We start from the raw sequence: 24352 nt of genomic DNA on the forward strand, positions 1-24352 counted from the left end.
CTCCATTGATACATTTGCTTCTCACTGCCACCAACTTTAGTTCTCTCCAAAATCTTTAATAATAAATATTAAAAGTTTTCTTCGGTTCTGCCACTGACCTCAGTCTGCTGCTTCCTCTCCCCTGGTCGATCCTAACTGGACCACACACCCAGTGTTCTCTGGCTCACCCCCGGTCTGTCTCCAGTGTGTCATTTTCTGATTCCAGATTCCTCTTCAGTTCCAGTGAGCTTCCCCCTACAGGCCTTGCTATTTTGTGTGTAGATGGGCAAATTGATGTATCTTTTAGGCAAGTTGTGAAAGAAAGTCTTCAAAATTAAATGGGTAACATGAAACAATCTTAGCCAATAGGAGAGAAAAGAGTTGCCACAATGTAGGGCTCTTTATATACTCTTCCCATTTAGCCTCTTATAAACATGATCAATGAATATTCATGAACTTACCAGTCGTATCAGTACCCCCGCTCCTTGTGAGCAGACAGGGAACTATAAAGGGAACGTGTGATTTTCCCCAAAACCCCAAGTTCTTGAAATTTCCAGGACACAGCTATATCATATCATATTCTTTATTATCTTCTTAGCTAACACATTAGGAGGAATTCATTCCATTCCTGATACCATCCCATGTAGTTCTTGCATCAATACCGAGGTGTGTTCTTTCCCATATGCACAACCTCCATTCCTCCAACATTGTGCACATTCTGTTCCCTACACCATTCCATGTACTAGCTTGTTGGAGGAGAGACACTGGTACCAAATAAAGAAAATGCTATATATATATATTTAAAAAAACAGCATTTTTATCCTACTGTGGAAGAAGGGTCCATAGTAGGCTGAGGGTCCAATAACGGCTATTGTAAAGAGTGACATCCGAACTGCCTGAGAATGATGAGAAAGTTCAGCTCTGGGGGCAGAAGTGGTGATGAGGTGGCAGGGTGCTCAGTGTGCCCTCTCCCCATATTCCTGGAATCACCTTAAGGCTCTCTCACATGCTGATTCTTCTGAAGCATATGAATGTCCAGCTAGTCTTTGCTCATAAGAACCATCACTGCAGTACTTAGATCTCACTTTAAACTGCACACCTGACCTTCAAGGGTTTAAAGAAGAAATAGCAATTCAACAAATGCCTGTGAGGTGAGCAGTCACTGTTGATCCCACCGTCTAACATATCACTTTCCTTTAAGTAGGAATCCATGGCATATATGCTTCAGAGAATTGGGTCCAGGAAAGAAAATTCCTCTGAAAAACTGATTAACTAATTGATTAACTAATGAGTTCCCGATACCCAGGAGTGGTGGGTCTGGACTGCCGCCGTCCTGTCACACTCCCAACCTTAATCAGGGTTTGTTCCATTGACCCCCTCTCCATTTATTTATCTTGGTGGTTTCTTATCTTTATTTTGTCTTGTTTTCACTGCCCTTTGTGAAAGTGTTTGTATTTAACCTGCCTAAAACCTTTTGGAAATGGATGATGTATAAAGCATTAATCACAAGTGCTTTCTAGACAATCACAAGTAACTTCTGCATTGCAAAATCTAACGGGTCGTCTTGGTCCCTGGTCTTTACTCAACCTTTCTGCAAAATGATATAACTCAGCTGCTTTTTTATCTTAAAACTTTTTACCAACCCTTTTTTATTTTTTTGTGGAAGATTATTATACATATGAATACAAATGGCAAAAAATAAAATAAAAGCATCTCTACTTTCTTGGTTTCAAGGCATATTACAATAGTTCCCTTTTAAATGCTTTTTTTCATTCTGACCAGCTTATGTATGAACATACATGTGTATGTATGTATGCATGTGCATATATGTATATGTATTTTTAGTTTCCTTCTTTTTCCATATATCCACCCATTCAATGCAGATATGCTCTGGGATTTTATTTAAGCTCCCATTCACTCTTCATTTTTTTTTTCTTTTTCTACTATTGACACCTATAAGTAAAAGATTTCCAAGTTTTATTTTTAGCCTCAACTTCTCTCTTCAATTTTCATTCCAAACTCCCTGGAGCCATGGGAACCTCCAAGTTAGAAAGAGGTCTTATATCTCCTTCACGTTCCCAGTCCTTAAATTTCCTCTATAACATCTCTACCAAGTATTTACCATATGATCTCCAGGGACAGCAAACCTACTACCTTTCAAGGCAGTGCACCTGACTAATTCACTATGACTGTTGGAAAGTTGTTTCCAGGGTGTGGTGGCACCTGTCTATAATCTCAGCAACTTGAGAGGCTGAGGCTGGAGGATTTAAGGCCAACCTGGGCAATGTAGTAAGAACCTGTCTCAAAATAAAATAAAATAAAATAAAATTACTTTCAATAGGATGTCAAATTCTGTATGGTGTGTGTCCATTGCTTCTAATGCTATTCCTAAGAGAGTAAGGGCTCAGGTGCACTGAAGGCCAACTGTATACCAGGGCATTACATACATCACATTATCTCTTTTCAACTCTGTCCTGCAGTGTTACTGTTTCCATTATACATTGGGTAATTTAGGTCTAAGTATTTCCCATGGCTCTTGTTCAAATGGTTCTCCAGGGGAACCACTCCATTCCAGGTTAACAAGGTACAACCTCCTTCCATCCCTCTTCATGTGAATTAGTTCTGTTTTGCAAGCTTATTTCACCATCTGTATCCCATTCCCATGTGACTCGAAAAGGCAGAATAGAATAGAACTGTCACCAACTTTGTTCTGTGAACTTCATATATTATGTGGCCCTCCTGCCATATCCTAAGATCATACTTGTTGCTTCTACTTAAATCAACTTATATCCCTGAGGCTTTTTAATTGACAGCACGTTGAACATCTGTGAGCATTCTGGAGGACATGCCAAACTGTTTCCAAATTGAACAGAGCGTATTTCCTCTTTGTGACTTTGGATTCCCATGCCTTGGTGGCATCTTTATAACCCAGACTCACAGGCTCACCTGTTCTGTGCCAGCTTTAAGCCTCCTGTGAGATAGTCTAAAATTTCCACTGACCAAGCCCTAAAGGCTCCCTGGAGTTTTTTCTCACAATGTCATCACCTCCCAGGATGGGCTCTTGGCTCTTCCCCAGTTCAGGCCTCACCTTCTCTTACCTGGACAACTGAAGTCACATTCTGATTCCCTTTCCCCTCCTCACTGATAGCTTGATGAAGTTCCCCTTCCAAAGCCTGACCCTAACCCTATAATCCCTCCTTTGATGAAGCTGCATGGATTCTTTGCTTATCAAAAAAAATTCCAACCTTTTACTTCCAGAGTATCACACTTTAGCATATATCTCCTTTCCAGCCTGATCTTGTGATTTCCTGTGTAGGATTTGGAAAATTGAACCACACTGTATTTTCTGAATTTTCCTAGTTCTGTGCCTTCTTTTATTTATATTGTCCTTGAGTATAGAAGGTCTTTTTCTTTTTACCTATCAAAATTCTACCTTTCAATTTTGAAAGATTGTCACAATCTCTATGAAACTTACATCTGGCTTCTAAAGCAGAATGAATTTGTCCCACACTCCCGCTGTGAATTAAGAATAATTTCCTCATGGCCAAAGGGTGGCCTCTAACCCCCATTGTTCCTCCCCCACCACCCCACCCCCATCCATCAGGACACCAAGTAAGCCCAAAGTGGAGTAGGCCTCCTGCCCTGGCCTGTCTACCACGTGCTAACTAAATCTGCATTTGTGTATTTCCTGCCTTTTGTCCCATTTTGACCCCCTCTTCTGGAAAACTGAATCTATATACGTATCACCTGACTTTTGATTCTATAAATTTTAAGTGTTTCCATGGGACCAGTGGAAGAAGAGATCCAGCAGCTTTTCTCCAGATTGAGCAAACTGCATAAAATTCACTTTTCCTTTTACAAAACATCTTATGCCTGTTTTTTGTTTGTTTGTTTGTTTGTTTGTTTTTGTGGAATCCAGGCAGGGTCCCAAGGAAAGGCTCCTAATAATACCATTTAACATTTCTCTCAAGTTCCTGAATTCTCCCAGCATTTTATTTCTCTCTTAGAGCACAATGATAATAGAAAATCACATACACATATTTTTCCTCTAACTCATCTTTAGGCTCCTTGAGACTTGGCTATGTCTTATTTAATTTTACTATTCCCAGATACAGAGGAGGGTACCAATTACATAGTATGTTAATTAAGACTGAGGAAGCAGGAAACAGAAGAGGTGAAACTGATGAGCAGCTAAACCTGAGGAAGGCTTGGAAATCCAAAGCAAACACTCAGATTCAGAACCACACAGGCCACATTAGCTGGCACACCAAAGGGGCTCTCCCTCTCTCTCTTCCATTATTTCTGCTTGTCCCTAGTTTAACTTTCTAGTTAGTATCCTCTGAGCTCTCCTTCAGGGATATGACCTCCTTTCCCCCCCTGAAATCTAACCAGATAAAGAACTCTCTTGGGCCTAAGTGGTCAGAGGCCAGCACACCAAGTGCCAGAGTCGATTTTGGTTATAATAAGCAGCTTCACTCAGTAACCACTTTGAGTGACCCTACTGAGCCATAAATTCACATTCTCTTAAAAACCATCTCAGTGGCAATGAGCAGACAAGCTTCTCTAGGCACATTTGTCATCCCCCCCATCCCAAGTCTTAATAAACACTGCAGATATTAAGCCACTACACTGCCCCATTGTTCCATAAAACCAAACTTAGCATGTGCATTTATTCATTGTGGCACTTTAAAAATAATATACAAAGGACTGTACCTCATAAAAATAGAATTGACTTTATAGAAGATAGATTTAGGAATAGTTGCATTTCAATAGAAAATTGTGGTATAGATTTTTTTTTTTAATCAGTATGACTGAATCTTGGTATCACCTACAAGAATTTTTAACTATGAAACATAACCTATGGTCAGGTCAAGAAGTGTTCCACATTTTTTTCTTTCCTGGAATTAACATTTATTTAATGGAATTCTACCTCTTGAAATCCCACTCGCATTACTCAGATGTTTAGTCAATGAAATTACTGAATTAATGGGGGAAAAAATTAGCTTCTTAAGATTAGGTCATGTGAATTCACAAAACTGGAAGTAGTTACATAATGTGGCCGAGTTACATAATAATATATGAATGATATTATACTAGACGATATAATGAGTTTTAGCTGAGAGTCTTGTTTCCTGAGCACAGTCTTCCTGGTTTTTATGTGACTTTCCTTCTCATCTCACTGATACCTGCTCCTGTATTTCCAAGCCTGTATCCTTTATCCCAGTCCCTGGACTATGATGACATAGGCATGGTGGTAGTTATTTTCCTTTGCATTCATGACTACAAAGAGAAAACACACACAACATGAGCCCTATACTGATACGCCAATCAACTGTTTCAAAATTAAACTTTGGAGACAATTCTATTCTATAAAACGTTTTTCTATCTCTTGCTTTTCAATATTAAAAACGATATCTAAATATATTTTCAAATAAATCAGTAATTTATGTAAATGTATGTGGATCATTAGACATTTAATTCCTAACAATAATTTTGTCAAAATAATTCTTCAACAGCGGAAATAGAGATTACTGGACATAATGAGCAGATGAAGAAAGTCTGAGCAGAAATTGCCAACATTATTTATTCATAAACTAGCAACAGGACAAGCAGACCCTTTATCCTTAACCACCAGGAGACGGTAAAACAGCAGGGTTTTTTTTCTTTGCCCTGATAGATTAAACATTTGAGCTCTTGATATGTTTTAAATTTTAGACAAACGCTTACATTTAAAAATCCCAATTATATAAAATGACAACAATAAGCATCAATTTTTCTTTGAAGTGTTAGAAAAGGAATTTATTCTCTTTCTCAACTTATTTAGAATACTGCTACTACTTACATCTAATAATATTAATAAAGGGAGCACAAAATTTACCAAAACTGTAGGTAGGGAAAAATGTTCATATTGCAATTCACACTAGAGGATTTAATATTTGGACTCATAGCACCACAGTCAGTCACATCAGTTTGTAAATTACACAAGCAATTGTATTGCTTTATAGCACATGTATGCTTTAGTATCCTCATGAAAGATTGGTTTTTCCTTTTCTTTTATCTAGTGAATCTTGATCTTTCTAAACTCATAGGTCACAAGTAAAATGCTGCATGGTTATGCTAAGTAAAAATAAATAGAAAAAGAAATAGGCTTAAACCTTACAGTAGCACACATGGTTATTTATTAAGAGCTCAGTCAAAGGTTTAATGACAAGTGTGTTAAATTTAGTGGCTGGCACCAGGTTTACCTTACCTTCAAGCTCATTCGTTCCTAATGTCAGTATCTTTCTTTACCATAAATAGGCCAGTTAGCTGTATACTCATAACACACTGCTAGGAAGGACTTGATTCATTCTTTTTTTTTTCTTTTTGGTACTGGGGATTGAACTCAGGTGCATTCAACCACTGAGTCACAACCTCAGTCCCCAAATCAAACATATATTTTTCTCAAAGATTATTATAATTTTGTTCTGCCATCATACAATATTACAAAAAGATCCCTATTGAAGATGGAACTATGATGATATCAGGAGAGGGTGATGGAACATTGTCATTGTATGTAAAATGTGGTCCTAAGGTAGGGCAGGGGTAGCCGGTCTCCCTTTGCTGTCACAGAAACATTTCATTATATGAGGAAGATCCAGGGTGGTGGGGGTGTATGCAGATATTTCCTTTAATGAGGGAGAACTGGGGATTCTTTCTATGGGTAGCCTCATAAAGAGGCTTAAGTCTCCTGCCTTTGATGCTGCAGCAGAGGTTGTTAATCTACTATAGGAGCCTTTTCCAGCTTCTCTTCTCCTTATCTCCGAAACTCTGCTTGGCAGCTTGTTTGCACTTTAGGAGTAGAAGTTCCTAAATTTTGAAATCGAATTAACCTAAATTCTAAACCCTAAGAAAATCCTCACCTGGTATTTCCACCTGGTATTTAGGTGATTCCTAAGTTTACAATGACTAGTGCTCACCAGAAGAAAGCAAAATAGTAAGCTGAAGCAACTTACAGGTGCATGCCTTATGGGAAAGGGACATGTGTAATTCATCTTTGTATGTAAAAGTCATATCACAGAGCTTGAAACACAGCAGGTACTCAAGAATGCTTATGGATGAATGAATGTTCACTTACCGGGTTGTTTAAAGGAGCCAGTCAGGAAAGGATCAGAAGGAAAAATTGGAGAGCAACTGAACTTATTAACGTTAATTAAGACAAGTATTAGCAAGAAAGTAAAATCTCTTCTATGCAATAGTTTCATATATTTAGCTATTCATTTAACTCTAGTATACTAACACTTGCAGAGCGGTTGCCAATATGTGAAGCATTTTAGTAGACATTCTTGTGTTTAATCCTTCAACAATTTTGAGGTACATGCAATCCTCATTTTCAGTTTTGCAGTTAACAATAATAAGGTTCAAAGAGACTAAGGCTAAATTCCTTATTTGAATCCCAAGCTTGGGTACATTCTACCAAATTACATGCTCTGCTTTTAAAACCTCTTTCTGACTCAGGAGGTTGAGGCAGGAGGATATCAAGTTTGAGGCCAGCCTTTGCAACTTAGCAAGACTCTATCTCAAAATAAAAAAATAAAAGGAGCTCAGGATGTAGCTCAGTGCTAGAGCACCCCTGGGTTGAAATCCCAATACTGAAACAGAAACAAACAAAACCCCAAAACTCTTCCTTTTGAGGGCAATATTCCATATTTTTCTATAGATATCATCTATACTAATTAATATAGACTGCTGCTTGTAACATAACAGAATTTGATTTTGGCAAATTGAAAGCTTAAAAAGTTGAAGAAATGGGGAAACATGACAGGTTTTGATAACTTTCATAATAACATTAAAAAAAATGGCTCCACACTCAGCTTTGTGAAAGCCTAAGTGTTTTCAACTTCACAGAACTGTTTTTACCAGATTGAATTCATGAAGAACAGAGAAGACCTGAGGTAACTGAAGAAATGAAATAAACACCTGTTGATTTTCATTTATGTCATAATTTCCCCTGGGCTGTGTCTGTTTTATTGTAATGCCACGGCCCTTGAATTATAACCTGTGTATTTCAACAGCCAATCAGCAGTACTATGAAAAGCCTATGGCCCACAGGAAGTAAATATTTGCTTTGTGAACCACATTCATTGTCTATATTAAAATTATATTTATTGATACAGGGATTTAAAAGAAAATCTCACATACACAGTTTAGGAAATTCAGAGAGATTCTAGATGTTAATTACTCATGCTAGAATTCCAATTACAAAATACTCATATAATTTTATAAAGATGCCTGTGCATCTAATCAATAGTAAAAATGCAAATCCAGTTCTATTTGAAATGAGATTGTATTTTCCACCATAACTTACCGATTCTCTTATAGAGATTTCCCAATTATTACAAATTTTGGTTCTCCAATGACTAAAATTTTATACTCACTAGCTATTTTAATATATAAGGGATTTTATAAAATTTTTTCAAGCTAAATAACTGGGTTTTTGAAACAAAATTTTTCAAAAGTCATATAATTAAAAAATTCAAAACCAGGAGTATATTTTTTTTTTTTAGACAGAAGAGATAGAATTTTTTAATATTTATTTTTCAGTTTTCGGTGGACACAATATCTTTATTTTAATTTTATGTGGTGCTGAGGATCGAACCCAGCACCCCGCGCATGCCAGGCGAGCACGTTACCGCTTGAGCCACATCCCCAGCCCAAAACCAGAGTTTTTGAGACCACTGACTCATGTGGAACATTAAGGAGACAAAACTTATTAAGGTCACAGATTAGATTCTTACCTTTTAATTATTGAAATTTTACCTACATTACAACTGAAAATTCAAGATAGGGCATGTTAACCTGATAATGATTTCATAATTGAACTTAATTATTTCATTCTGATGAGAAATGTCAGTTAGCGTGCCATGGGACCTCCACCCACTGCCATCTTTCCTTTCCATCCCATTTATCTCAAGAAAACTCCAAAGTTCTCCCATAACACTAAGAACTGACAGAAACAATCCATGAAAACCTAGGTGCTCTTTATGTACCAGCCTCTCAGCAGGGAGTTTGGCAAATCAATGAGTGACCCTGGGCTTCTCAAAGGAACTGGGCAAACTGGCAATCCCAGACACCATGATGGTCTCCTGTGAACACCAGGTAGACCCATTCCAGACTAACCTACCTCCAGCCCTTCTGCTGTAGCCACAGTAATCTCTGTAGTCTTTGCCACAGGCAGTCTTTACATCTGAGCATTTCCTTCCCTTGTTTGCTTTTCCATTTTTAAAGAGGTTAATACTAGCAGTTAAATAAAAGAAAAATGGATCCAAACACCAAAGTACACGTGGGCAAGAGACTTTTCTTTCTCAAAGAAAAAAATGAAAATTTGTTCAAGAGCATGCTAAAAAGTAATCTGTTTTCTTAGTAACCAGTTTTCTTAGTTGGTGAAAAGTAGATGTTCTTACACATCAAGTTTGAAGGAAAAACTGCATTACAGATATATATACAATTTAGGAATAAGGATGTACATCAGTTAAAACAGAAAATACTGTAAATAACATAAAGGCTCCAAAATAAAAGAAAGCCTAAATAAATTAATAAATTCATTTATAAGTTGAATTTATTTTGTGGTGACTATTACATTAAAAATATGAAACAGTGATGAAGTAATATTTATTTTCAAATATGACATTGTATGACATGATTCCAGTTTTTTAAACAATGGTGTAATCATGTACAGGATGAACGGGTGTTAAAGTACTCTGTATTGGCAATAGCAGTTCTTTAGACATTAGGATAATTCTAGGTACTTGGCACATACTAAGCACTATGTACTTTACATACACAGCACTATATTTAGGCTTAAAGCCATCCTAGAAGGTGGATCTTTATTCTGGTTGTATAGCAGAGGAATAATAACTGAGGCTAAGGGCAAGTGAGTAACCCAAGATCATAGCTAATAAATAGAGGAGCCAGAACATAAGGTAAGGTCAAATTGTGTTCATCATGTCCATTTCTGCCCACAGGACATTTATTTTCTGTTTAATACATTGTTCTCTATTCTAGGGGATCTAAAATAAGCAAATAATCTTTTATAATTTAGAAACAAATCAATACTATATATGTTGTATTAAAAGCATGCATATTCATAATGTAATAATTTAAAAAACTACTCCCTTCAAACATCTGTGACCATGGGCATGAACTTCATGGTCTCACACTAGTGTAACTGGTAAAGAACATGAGCATTCTTTTAAAAACTGTAAATTTTACCTTGGGAACCTTTTGTGAGCCATATCAATTCCACAAAGTTTATTCATTTAAGAAGTGTTTGGCCTTTTGTTAAATGTTGTACCATATACAATAGCAGGAATAAATGAATTTTTTGGAAATTAGAAAAATATCTTTGGGAAATAGTGGAAATGGAGAAAGAGGAAAAGTGGCAATATCTGTCTATCTAACATCAAAGATCCCATTTTTGTCTGTGTTTTAAGTTTTCCCTAAAAACTTATATGTCTGAGAATCCAAGACACCCCCCAGTAATGTCATATAATTTTAAACATCCACAATGAATTTTCACTTATACTCTCAATATAGAAACCAGATGAAACAAAATGCTTTCAGCATCACAAAGCATTATTAGTGCCATCCACTTGGTATAGCATGGTTGGTGCTTGCCTTTCCTCTTCTGGATAATGCAATATTTTTGTTGTTAAGTAGACAAATTTAGACTACCAGGACTCTTAGCAGAAATGCAGCTGAATTGATGCCCAACCCTCTTAGCTCTACCCCACAGTCCATGACCACCCTCTGCTTTTCCAGAAAAGTCCCTGTACTTTAGTGAATGGATTTCTAATATAAAGTCCATCATCTTTATAGCAATAGATTAATGCATAAATTCTTTCTCACTTTTAGTCTGTGAGTCACTCAGGCATTTTTATCAATTAAGATGTAGATCAATCACTTTTACTTGGCTATTATAATAAGGTAGGCGGATAAGAATACATCTCTCTCTTTTTATTCAAAGCTTCTGATCTGTAAAGGAAGGTTATTTATTTATTTATTTATTTAGCAAAGAAGTCCACAGGAATAATGATGGACTTAGAAATTCAACATTATGAATTCAAATATGCTTGGACCCCAGGAGATTATCCACAAAACCAAAGAAAAGCTATCTGATAAGAAAAAGCTGTTTGCCTTAAAACTGCACAGGGACTTCAAAGTAGCTCACTGCTAATTCTCTTCCTTGGAAACTAAGCACCAAAGAGTAGTTGAGGAACCAGAGAGGAAAGAGTGGATGTCGGCAATATGGTCACCCTATGCTGTTCCCTGTAAATTGGGTAGTTTTATTAATCTTTTAGACTACAATTTCAGTTGGAAAGATGAGTGTCCCCCGCTGAGATCAGGTGTCATTGCTATGGAGATTCATCTTATTTAATAAATTATGCTACTTGATCTTTTTGTAATAATAAACACTGGTTTTCTCATTTAAAACAACTGTAAATAAACTACTCTTCCATGGTTGCCCTAAATATAGTTTTGAAGAGTATAAATATAGCAAATAAATCTATACTCCTATAAATGTGCTAATTACTATTTTAGTTCATGCTGAGTGAAGAAATAGCTTAATAACAGTAAGTTAACCGGAGAAGGACAAAATTCTCATTCATTTGAATTAATTAGTGCAAATTACCTTTGATCAGTTATCAGTGCTATAACACACATTTAGTGGACAACCACTACTACTACTACAGAAGACTTCAGAAACAATGTACTTGAAGTGTTTCACAGTGTGCAACATTGTTTAATTCATATGGCGCCTAGCACCTATGAATACAGGAGAAAAAAAATACCACTGTCCATCAGAGGAGTGAAAAGTATTTCTCACTTGGCCAATTAAATCATTTTCCCAGGGGTTCCTCACCCGGAAAACCAGTCTGTGTGAACGCCGTAAATGCAGATGGCATTCAGTCTCAGAAGTGCTTTTCTAGGTGGGAACCAAACTAAGATTTCTCTTTTATTTTGTGTGAGAGCCATCCCACGAGGAAAAGAATCTCCCTGTAAAACAATTTTCCAAAAAGAAAAAGAAGGGAAGAAACAACTAGGAAGCTCTCAAAGTTCTCCAGAGGAGACTCTGAAGAGAGCATTTCTTGGAGGTCGGCGGGAGAAGGGGTGGTTCGGGACTCCGCCTGGAGCCAGGGTCCATCTTCCCAGGGACCAGGATCCCACGTGAGCCGGCGTCCTGGGCTCCCGCTGGAGGCGGAGGGCGCAGGGCGGGTCCCCGCGCGGCCCGAGGGCATCCTTCTGACCAGGCGACCCCTGCTCGGCTTCCTGGAGCCCAGGGACTCCCGGGGCTGGCGCGGGCTGCCCCTGACTGACGAGCAGCCAGCAGCCTCCCGCTCCGGAGGAGCATCTCCCCACCCGTGGCTCCCAGGCCAGCGCTGCCCCTCCACCATCCTCAAGTCCTCCGACATTTTCCAATGAGACAGGGAGGTAGGGAGAAGAGGAGAAAACGGCGGAGTGTCTGCACCCAGCCTCTGCTGCAGCCCAGGAAGAGGGAGAGGAGGAGGGAGACTGGCGAGGAGGAAGCTCTCAAACTGTGATTCCATCGATAATAAAAAGAATCATCATCACCCACGGCCAGGGAGTCTCGGACGCACACACCCGGCTGCGGGCAGGGCTTCAGTGGGCGTTCCTCATCTTCGCCCCCTCTGTGGCCGCGAGCCCTACCCCACGCTGTGCACACCAGAACTCCCTTCCCCTTGACTGAGGGGCGGGGAAGGAACAAAAGAGACCCTCACCCCTATACATACACACACACACACACACACACACACACACACACATTCACACACCCAGATATTTTATCATTGCTCAAGGTACTGATTTTTGCAAGCCTTCTGCTTACACCTTCCCCACCTGAATAGCGCATTTCCCCAAAGGTACAAAGATAAGGGAGAAAAAATACCTCCCGAGGTGATCGGGAGATTAGACAATTTCACATTCGGTTCTCTTAACAACCAACCACCACCACCCCCCCACCAAAAAAAAAAAAAAAATCCCTGCCCGACCGCGAGTCCCGCGGGGTCTCCCGCCATCCCGGGCCTCTCTGCCGGTTCTGCGAGGGTGCTCCGGGAGCGCGGAGACCCACCAAGGCTTCGCTGAGCGGCAGGACACTCGCCCGGGCCCTCCGCAGAGCTGGAGGGCTGCGAGCGGACCGAGCCCAGGCAGCGACGTGGGATTCAACTTCCCAGAGCTGCGGCGCCGCTGGCAGTGTCGAGACCCCACCGCCCAGCAACCTCCCCAGCCCGGGTATTAGCAGTCGCACTCTCCGCCCCCTCTTTCCTTTACCTCCCCCCCACCACCACCTTGAAAAAAATATCCATCCATCGGTGCAAAGCAGACATTTTGATGTCATTTACTTAGCACCGCTCGGCTTCAGTGGCAGTATCTTACCCGATCGCCTGGAGGTGTGAGCAGCGCACCAATGGTCCGAGGGCGCGAGGCTGGGCTGCCCGGTCCTCTTAGCAGAGCCGGTTTGCTGCCATCCGCCCAACTTCAGCACCCAGCGGGCGAGGAGAGAGGAAGAGAGGCGAGGATGGAGGGGAAGGGGGAGGGGGAGGAGGCGAGGGTGGGCGGGGAGGCAGAGGGAGCCGCTTGGCAGCGCGCATGCGTTCCGCGGGCGGGCGCAGCCCCTCGCCCCGCCCGGCCGGAGGTGCCGCTTCTTCCCCGGGCGCGCGGCCGCGTGAGTCACCGCCCCGCCCCTTGCTGGCGCCCGCGCCTGGCCAGGCCCAGCGCGCCCGCTGGAGGACCCAGTTCACGGTGCAGAACCGCTCGGCCAGCGGTCTCGCTGTGACCACTCTAGTCCCAGCTTGGTGGAAGCCCTGGAGACCTGAGAGCCTTCCTTGAGAAGAGGAACTCTTGGACCGAGGCTCGTTCAACTTCACGTTCACCCGCAGCCCACGCTCCGTTCTCCTGGTCTTCTGGTTTGCAACCCGAAGCTTGTGTGGAAGGCGCGACGCAGCGCTGCTACTGAGGGCTCCCAGCGGAAGCACTCTTGAGTGGGGGTTCAAGAAAGTGTAAAGTTAAATAAGTTTTGCTTACCAAAAGACTCCACTTAATGAAGACTTCTTTACTTTATTGACTTTACCCAGAAATCTGACCCTTTCCCCTAAGTATTCTATTAGGTGCTGTCTGGCCTAAGGCATAGGTGCTATCTCGGGCATCTGGACCACTGGAGCTGGAGTTTGGAGTGAGAGAGAGGCTGATGAGAAGGCAGGAGTCATGGATCATTAAGTGATTCTTTGATGCTTGGGGCCTAGAGCATCTTCACACGCTTGGTGGCTACTCAGGTCCACTAACTGTTCTGTCCCCCAGTGTGGTGTTGAAGGAGCTTCAGATACTTACTACACGGTGAGCACTAGATTGCATCTCTGATGATTAGATTGAAGTGTTTGTGAGGGGGAGGTAGGGAAGAGGATTTCTTTCTCTTCAGATACCGCATATGTGGGAAGAAGAGTGACTTCCTGCAGGAATGATTAGCTCCTTCCTTATACCTAATTACAACTGATTACTTGTAAATATACATGATTTCCGTGGCTTGTGTGTTCACGTATTCAAACACTGTTATCATCATTTCAGCGTGTTGATCACCCTTCCCTCTCCAGTTGAATTTAATATGTCTCAGGGCTTGCTCCAGGGCCTCTTTCCTGTAGCTATCTCCCTGACTTTATGTATATTAGTGCTCTCAACGTGCATTTCCTGGTGCAGGTCTTCAAACTCTTCTTTACTGGTTTGTAGTGGGAGATAAGTACAGAAATTGAGAAGATTTAGAAACATTTATAGCTATTTGACATTACCATAACATCCAAGCACATTAGTCAGTTGTACTTTGCATGTTTTATTTTTAAGGTAATTCGTTTTTGTTGGAGTTTACATAAGTATTTGTCTTAGTCTATTCAAGCTGTTATAACAAAATACCATAGATGGGGTGATTTATAAACAACAGAAACTTATTTTTCACAGTACTAAAGAGTGGGAAGTCTTCAGTCCAGATGCAGGCAGTTAGTATCTGTGGAGGGTCAAATTTCTGGCTCCACATATTGCTCTTCCCATTTTTTCTCACATGGTGAAAGGAAGCAATGGGATTCAAGACTGTCCCTTATAAAGACACTAGTCCCATTGGTAAGGGCTCCACCTTTTTGACCTAATCACCTTCCAAGGACCCATCTCTTACTACCATTACTTTGGAAGTTAGGATATTAGTACATGAATTTTGGGGGCAGGATATCAACCTATGAATTTGGGGAATGAGGACAAAAACATTCAGCTCATTGTACTATTGGTCCATGATGGATAAAAAATAATGTCCTTCTCCAAGAATAATTTGAGCAGCAGTGAACCCTATATATCTCTCAGATTTATATCTTCATTCTTAGCCTCTAACAGAATTCTTTTCAGTCCTTTACTCGAAGAAGAATTAGAGTAGTAATACTTATTGAACAATTACTTCCTGCTTGGGATTGACCTGATTTTTTTTTCATGGTTCTTATTCTCTGTTCACAAGAACCCTACCAGGTAGATTCTATTATTATCATGTTTAATAGGCATCTCAGAAGCATAACTCCGGATATCCAACCCCTCCAAACCTGTTCCTTTTCGAATTGTTCTACCCAGTTACTCAATCCAAAAATGTAGAAGTCATCCTTATTTTCTCTCTTTTCTTTCATCCTCACATCAACTAATTAGCAAATTATGTTTTCTCCACCTCCAAAACATACCTCACTTTGTACACTTCGCTTCCTTTCCATTGGTACAACTTGGATCCAAACCACTATCATCTCTCACCTGAACAACTCAAAAGTCTCCTACTTTGCCTCCTTGTTTCTGTCCCCCATAAACCCTGAAATATATACTCCAAACAACAGCTGAATGATCTAAAAACATAACCAGGTCTAGTCATGTGTTTGCTTCAAACCCTCCAGTGAGTTTGCCTTGCACTTTAAATACAACACATAATGCTTACTGGAGACTAAAATATTCCACATAAAACTGTTCCAGCCTCATTTGCTTCTACCATGCTCCTGTACACCATAGCTATGACACATCAGCCTGCTTCTTTCACTCTCTTGATTGAATCTGGTTCATAATACTTGCATTTCTTTTTTCCTGGTATTCCATGCTGTCAATTTTTTTTAAAGCAAGTTCTTTAATATCATGCAGATATCTGCTCATATATCACCAACTCATAAAAGCATAATATGACCCACTCCATCAGTCTACACCATCAAGGCAAAGAGTTCTAGTCTGTTAGACTGCCTTGTTTTATTTTCTTTAAAACACTTTTTACTCTCTGAATAAATTTGTTTATTTCTTGTGTCCTCATCCTCCACTCGAACAAAGTATCTTAAGAATTTTGCCCTTACTTTTCACTGTTTCACCTGTAGGATCCGGAACATAATTTGGCACATAGCACATAATTGGTAAATATTTAGTGAATGAATGAATTAATTACAAACTAAAAATGGTGTTCTTTATCTTATGCTGATGGCTTCTCTTCTTGGATCCTAATTGCTACCTGTCAGAATCTATTGTTTTCCAAAAGTGTACAGATAGACTACATTGTTTCCTCTGCCCAAACTATCAAAGATGACTTCATGCAGTGGCACACAATCAAACAAGATACCAAGCATACAGGATAAAAAGGTATTCTTCCCTCCATGATCTTCCCTAAAGCACTTGGCTCTTTGTGCAACATTTTAAAGATACGATAATTTGACTATTCTACCATTCATTTGCTTGCAAAAGACTTGGAGACTTTCATGGTTGTAGTTTTTTTGGTAATCCCTTATGCATTAGCCATAATCTTCAGTGTTAATCTTCTAGGAAGTGGACATGTTACCTACCATCTGAAAGATGAATAGATGGGCATTATTGTTTAATTGTGGTGTCCTCCAAAAGTACATGTATGAGTCAATGCAAGAAGATTTGGATGAGAAACGGTTGGGTTATAGCCTTAACCTAACCAGTAAATTAATCTCTGATGGGATTAACTGAGTAGCAACTGGAGACAAGTGAGATGTGGCTGGAGGAAGTAGTTCACTGCAGGCATGGCTATTGGGTATATATTTTGTATCTGAAGAGTAGATTCTCTGTCTCTGTGCTTTCTGATCACCATGTGAGCTGCTTCCTTCTGCCACACTCTTCTGCCGTGATGTCCTACTTCACCTTGAGCCCGGAGGAATGGGGCCAGCTGTCCATGGACTAAAACCTCTGAAATGTAAGCCCCTAAATAAACTTTCCTTCTCTACAATTGTTCTGGTTCCTGTCCTTTAGTCACAACAGTGAAATAGTTGACTAAAAAAATGGGTGTAGCCAACCACAGCCTTAATGACCTTGTAGAGTTGATCATTTGTTCTCTCTATGTATATCTAGATCTTAGGCAATATCTCCAACAAACTCGACATCATTATGACTCCATCGATAATTCAAGCCAATAATGTTTATTAATGTCAAATATATGTCTGTCATTATACTTTCTAGCTTTATTGCAAAAATATAAATGTTATATAAAATTATTATTATATGTGACTCAGAAATGAATTTCAGTTCTGTACTCTTTGTATAGAATTAGGAACTCACTATATTTATCATTATCAAATAGCCATGTGGTGACCTTGAAAAGCAGCTTTCAGTCACATGCATTCCCTGGGTCATAATGTGTTTTTCAAGTAGAGAGAATCCAAGTACAGTAGCGGTTTTGGTATAATGCCTTCATAGTAAGGCAGACAGGAGACTTACTGACAAAATATTAGCAGAAAGAGACATTAGAAAAGAACATAACATCAAAATACTTATAAATATATTTACTTATAACTGAGGTATTTGTCATTAGGAAGCTGGAATCTATTTCCATGAGTTTAGTACCCTTCAAAGGTTATTTCAGGAAGAAAGTATATTGTACTGAATTTTGTTCTCTTTCAGCACATTCTCATTCATTTAGAAGCAACCATTTACCCTTGAAAAGGAGAGGGAAAACAAAGAAGTTGTTTGAACTGACTGCACCAGCCAGGTAAATGTCTGCAGTCTGGAGTGTGGATGGCTGGATAGAATGTCGCTGTTTATGCACACTTTTTTCTATACTTTCAGTAAATGGAGCTCATCATGCTTCTTCAACTGGTTTTAATCAAACCTTTGAGACAGGCTTTTCTCAGGGAACCAATTTAGATGGAAAATACTTGTGTTTCTTCCTCAATATATGAAGAAAATGAGAGAAATGAAAGAAAGAAAAGATTGTCTGCCCCCCAAATATATAAAATTGAATATACAGCTTCACATTTTATATGAACCATATTTTTATAACTTACAAATATTCCCTTGTTTAACTTAATAGCATGAACTTGAAATGTTTGATGTTAACTTTCAGAGTAGCATTTATGAATTTACATTTCCAGGTAACTGGATGAGTCCATGGAAGTAGATATCAACACATCATGTGATTTTATCAGTTTTGTCCAATTTTGCTTATCATAAACTCCCACAGTAGCTCAGAAATGTAGAGTTGTTTTTGAATCATTCCAACTAGTTTAGAAAATTCTCATTAGATGAATCTGTCGTATTCACATTCTATTTGGTCCAACAGATCTACCATGTAATGTTGGACAACAATCCTCCACTCTTCCTTAGAAAAACAGAAAAATTTTTGCCTTACCAAGAGAACATGACGGTATTTAATTATTACAGTCAGATTCTTGATGGAGCAAAATTCCAGAAGTTAATGTTCAATGTTATATTATCTTGAGATTTGTGGAAGTTCCTCTTTGCTAGGTTGTAGAACAGGTTTCTGATTTATCAGACCTCCTTCCAGGGCACGATGAAAGCAAAGATAGAGACAGTGGATGATTTTGCAAGTTTCTGGTATTATTACTATATTTGGTTCATGGAAAAGCAAATTCAGAGATATGTAAAGTTAATGAAAATCTTTGATTGTGTGTCTGCTTAAGATGTTTAGTATCTAGAAGGCCCCAGATGATTAATTTTCAAGTTTCATATTGAAATAAACTGAAGTTGTAAATCAGAAGATGTGTGCTCCCATGGTAAAAGTTTTGACAAGGACTCCCTGGTTATTGATTTCCTGTTGACTAGTGTCACAGTATGATATATGTTGAAGACATATATTAAAATACTTTACATAGCCTAGCCTAAATTTTAAATATTAGAATTTACTATGTACCATGTATTGATTGAGTGCTCAAGTTCCATCCACTCATTTATTCCCTCACCCATTCACTTAAAAAGTTCTCAGAAAACATTTATATTGACATTTGGGGAAATAAAAATATAATGGAAAACATAATTCCTAACCTTAAATATTTATGATTTATATGATTTATATACTTTATGACTTATATACTTTACAGGTATGATGCAATCCCCCCAAAGAATCCATGAGTACACCTGAGATAATATGGAATTATTTTTTTCTTTCTGAGACTTGGGCCAGAAAATTATGAAACAAAATTGTGTGTTTTGTAATCAGAAACTGCACAACACAAAATCACAAATGATCAAAGTGGCCTGCTGAAGGAACAACACTGCAAACTTTGTCTTAAATGGAACTAGTTTTGAATGGCTTTGAATATCTACAATAAGAATTCAAGAAAGGAGATATTGAGAATATAACATACAAATATGAAGTTACTGCTCTGCTTCTAATTGACAGCCACATAGAAAATATTTATTATGCATGATAATATGCAAGGCATTGAGCAGAGCTTTGTGAAGTTTGCCAAAATATATCAGAATATAAGGAGTTACTTGGTCAATAGCATCTAGTCTAGAGAGATCATAGTGAACTTAGTGGTAATGGACGATCAGCCCTTTCAGTGATCTGCAAAGAACAGGGGCCATTTGTATAGACTGAGATATATGGAAAGGCATTTGATTTGGAAGTTACAATATGGTACCATAATTGGTTCAGTGAGAATTATGAGCTATGCATAGGAAAACTTGATTATTATGGTTTGGTAATATAAAGATTTCAGAAATATAAAGTTTAAAAGTTTTAAATAGAGATCAAGGCTGCATTGTAGTGAGGAAGGTGTTAAAGCCTCAAGTATGGCAAATTTACATCATTTACATACTAATTCTAATCAATAGTATTGTATGGAATAGGATTCTTAGGTCGCCTCTGGGATCAAGCAAGAAAAATTCTTGTGATTATTAGCAATATCTGATCTAGTGTTAGTGCTTTTGCCTAGGATTTAAAGTCTCTGTTCTAGCATATTGGAGGGTCAAATTATTTGAAAAGGGAGTCATATCTATCAGGACAATAGTTCTCGAAGAATTCTCAAGCTGTTCTTTTTCTTCCAAAATTGATACTCTGAGAACAATGCGTTCAATTGGTAAATAAGCTTGAATAATGAAAGTTGGTCTCTAAATTTATTTCTTAGGATTTGATAAATTGGCATGTTAAAAACTCTTAAAAGCTCCTTGCTTAAAAAAAAAAAGAAAGAGAAGATTCCACCATGGCTTCTAAACACATGAGGAAGCTCTCCCTCCTTCTCACTCTCTGTTTCTTTTTTTCTCTGTCTCTTGTCTCCCTTTCACACATGCACACACAGTATATGATATACAAGTATACATACACATGCTTTTTATCAGGAATCTCAATTTTATTGATTCTGTATCTAAGGTCAAAATAAAATTGACCTTTTAACCTCCATTTTTCTTATTCCATTCATTCAATTTATATTAAGCATCTGTTATGTGGCTGTGGCAAGCAGTGTTCCAAGCTCTGGTACCATATACCAAGGGAAAAAAACAAAACAAAACAAAACAAAAAAACAACCTCTTCCCATGGGGCTCATAGAGTTAATGTTAGAGACAGACAAAAATCAAAGACATTAAGAAAATTACATTGATAGTAAGTTACACAATTGTAAATGTTAAGGGGAAAATGTAAATCAGAAAAAGAGGAGAGGAAATATGTGTGCATGTGATTTGGGATTCTGTTATACACAAAGTCACAAAGAAGACTTCACTGAAAAGGTAATATTTGCGTCAAGAACTGAAGAAAGCAAGAGATGACACTGACAAATTTCTAGGGAAAATGAATCACAGCAAAAGGTACAGTCAGAGCAAAGACCCTGAGTGTGTCCGTCACAGATATAGAACACCAGTGAATGAGGAGTGTCGGTCCATTTTCCATTACTATAACCCAATACTTGAGAATGGGTAATTCACATTGAATAGAATTTTGTGTGGTCCATGCTTCTGGAGGCTGGGAAGTTCAAAAGCATGGTGTTGGCATCTGTTCAGCATCTGGTGAGGGCTTTCTTGCTGCATCATAACATGACAGAGGTAAGTAGCAAGCATGCTGACATGTGTCTCTCTTCCTCTTATGAAGCCACTAATGCCATCAGGGGGGTCCCACCCTTATCACCTTATTCAATACTAATCACATTTCAGAGACCCAACCTTCCAAATACCATCAAAATATAAATTTGGAGATGAAGTTTCCAAAATGTAAACCACATTGTGACTAGATTCACACCACAGCAGGGACAGCAGCAAAGGATGAGGTTATAACGGAAGAAAGAAGGCAATCGTGAACTGCCTTGTAATGTACATGTTGACTTGCACTCTAGGCACCTTGGAGATCTATTGGAAGATTTTGAAAGAGGCTGGCATAAAGACAAGCCATACTTTGTAATTTTGGTGATGGAAACAGACAAAAATGAATATAAATAAATAAAATGAGAAAGAAGAGATTTGCAAAAGCATATGTAAGGCAAATGTGTAAAGACCTACTACATGTTAATAAGAATGAAGCAACCAAACAGAAAAGGAGGCAAAATGAAAGTAGGACCACTCTAGCTACTGAACTGAGGATGGACAGAGTTGGGAGGAATAGATGGCAGAAAGACGTTTTGGGGGCTATTGCAATTAACTAGGGGATGCTGGACATATTTTCAAGGTTGAGTTTGTAAGATTCACTGACTGTGTGGATGCATGGTGTAAAAGAATTTGAGGAATCAAGAATGACTTACTCTGCACTAGTTTTCCTTTTACAACAATGTGCTTGACTTCCTACTCCCAGAGCTCTCTGATCCCCACAGCTAAGACCAATAAGTTGCCATAAACAGGCTTAACCACTGTCCCTGCAGGGCCCCCTTGTGCAAAGAGAAAGGGGGATTCCAGACAGAGGAAATACAGAGAGGCCTGTCTGCACAGTGAGGCAGCTCAGTATCTATCAGCCTCATACATGTACAATTCTGGTCTTACATCCTGGCTCCAGATACTCTCCTTTTATCTTAATCCCCATGCCTCTGAATGTCCACTTCTACTGTTTCTGTTAGGAGTGCCACTATTGACTCAAGTCCTTCCATGGAATGAGGCCCAACTGTACTGCAGCTCTACCTACTTACTATTCCCAGGAACCTGGTGGCCAGCCACCTCTGGACTGCCAAAACATCTGTCTGTTGCATGTGGTTGGATTTGTATGCTGTGGACAACTTGCCATATGGCCTGAACCTTTGCCTGTTACCATTTGTACCATCCTTTAAAGTTCTGAGGCTCTTCCCATGCGTTCAGTTGTTACCACTTCTTAAGTTAATTCATTCATTTGAGAACTCATCATTTATGGCTGCATTTATACTTTCAACCCAACCTTTACTGAGTACTAGCAATGGTCACATGTACATGTTGGGGACTGCAGATAAAAGGTGAATAATCTTTAGGCTCCGTTTACAAGGTTCCAAACATGTCTAGAAGACATGAGTAAATGTGATGGAGTCCTGGCCTTTCAATGTGTCCTGTTATCATATCAGTGATAATATTGCTTGGTAATTGCCTGTCTATTGGGATTTCTCTCCCATAAGGCTTTTGCCTCTTGTGGTCAGGAAATTTGCTTGCTCAGGTTTTCCAGCATCGGGCACATGTCATGTATGAAATACCCAATATGTATTATTGAATAATAAGCCAATAAAAGAAAGACCAGGCTTCCTGGTGTTGATGCCAGTTGAATTCCAGTTTTTAAAAAATGATTTGTTGGATGCAAAAGGAGTAAGACTATTTCAAACATGAAAGATAATTTTAGCACAGTGAAATGGCATGGGATCTTCCAGTGGGTTCAAGAAATATCAGGCTGGAGTCCAGGATGTAGGTCCACATAGTGCCTGAGAGTGGGCAGGGTCAGATCTACACGGCTATTGTTTCATGCTAAACAAACATTTTGGATCATTTTCAGGAAGGATATGAAGTAGGGCACATGAGACTTTTCACAATCCAATCCTTACTTCCCCTTTCCAGACTTCTGTCCCTGGTTTTATGTTCCTGAAACACCAACATGTCTCACACTACCCCTGTCCTTCCTGTAACACCCCACGATGCATTCTTTGTTAGGTTGTTCCACTGTCCGGAGCACCCCACCCTCATTGCCAGCATCCTCTTCTCCTGACTAGGTGTACTCACACTTCAGCTCAAGGGTGAGCATCCCCACAAGTCTTTCGGAGCTCCATAACTCTCAGCAGTTCCTAAATTTCACATTCAACCAGTGCTCAGTACGCGACAAGCTTTGTGGTGAGTTCTTTGTATGTATGATTTAATCCTCACAGCAACACTCTAAAATAGGTACTATTGTTACCTTTTTTAAGTGGAGAAAACTGACATTTTTAAAGTTTATTGTAAATTTTGTAGATGAACAAACTAAAGCACAGGCAAATTATCTAAGGGTCAAGCATGGCTGAGCTATCATACTTGAGGTAGGAGCTAAAAGCCCCACCATCTTCAAGCTTGAACATTGTGTTGCCCGGCTTGCATGGAATCATGTGACCCTTGCTGGGTATCCACACAAGCATCTATGTAACAGTTTATTTTAGCAATCTCAATTTGGCAGAAGATTAAGTTGACACAATTTTCTTTTCTCCAATTACAATTCAAAAACTTTCTGTGTCACATCCCTTTTTCCCACTCCTTGATATCTTGGGAAGATTCCTTAATTATCTGATCACCTTTCTTATTAAACTTACTCCAGTGTAGTCTAAATTTTTAATTTATCTTTGTCAAAACTTTAATTCTTCCCATCGCCGGGCAGGCTTTTGGCTCAAGGGACTTGTACTGAAGGAAGGCTGGGCAAGACAGTTAGCATTCCCTCCCCCGCCTCTCTTAGCTAGGATCCAGCTCCCACTGGGTCAAAGGGGCCAGGGAGAAGAGATGTAGAGAAAAGGGCAAATCTCTCTTTATTTAACTGGTCTTGGTCACGAGTCTCTGGTTGGCTGGCTGTGCTTTGGACACAGGCATGGATGGGCTGGCATTTTCATGGTGTGGCAAAGATCCAGATGCTAGCTGGCTGTGGGTACCTTTGGGACACTCAGAGGGCAGCAGACTTGCACAG

This window comes from Callospermophilus lateralis, unplaced genomic scaffold, assembly GCF_048772815.1.
Source record: "Callospermophilus lateralis isolate mCalLat2 unplaced genomic scaffold, mCalLat2.hap1 Scaffold_138, whole genome shotgun sequence".
In the NCBI taxonomy this organism is placed as follows: Eukaryota; Metazoa; Chordata; class Mammalia; order Rodentia; family Sciuridae; genus Callospermophilus; species Callospermophilus lateralis.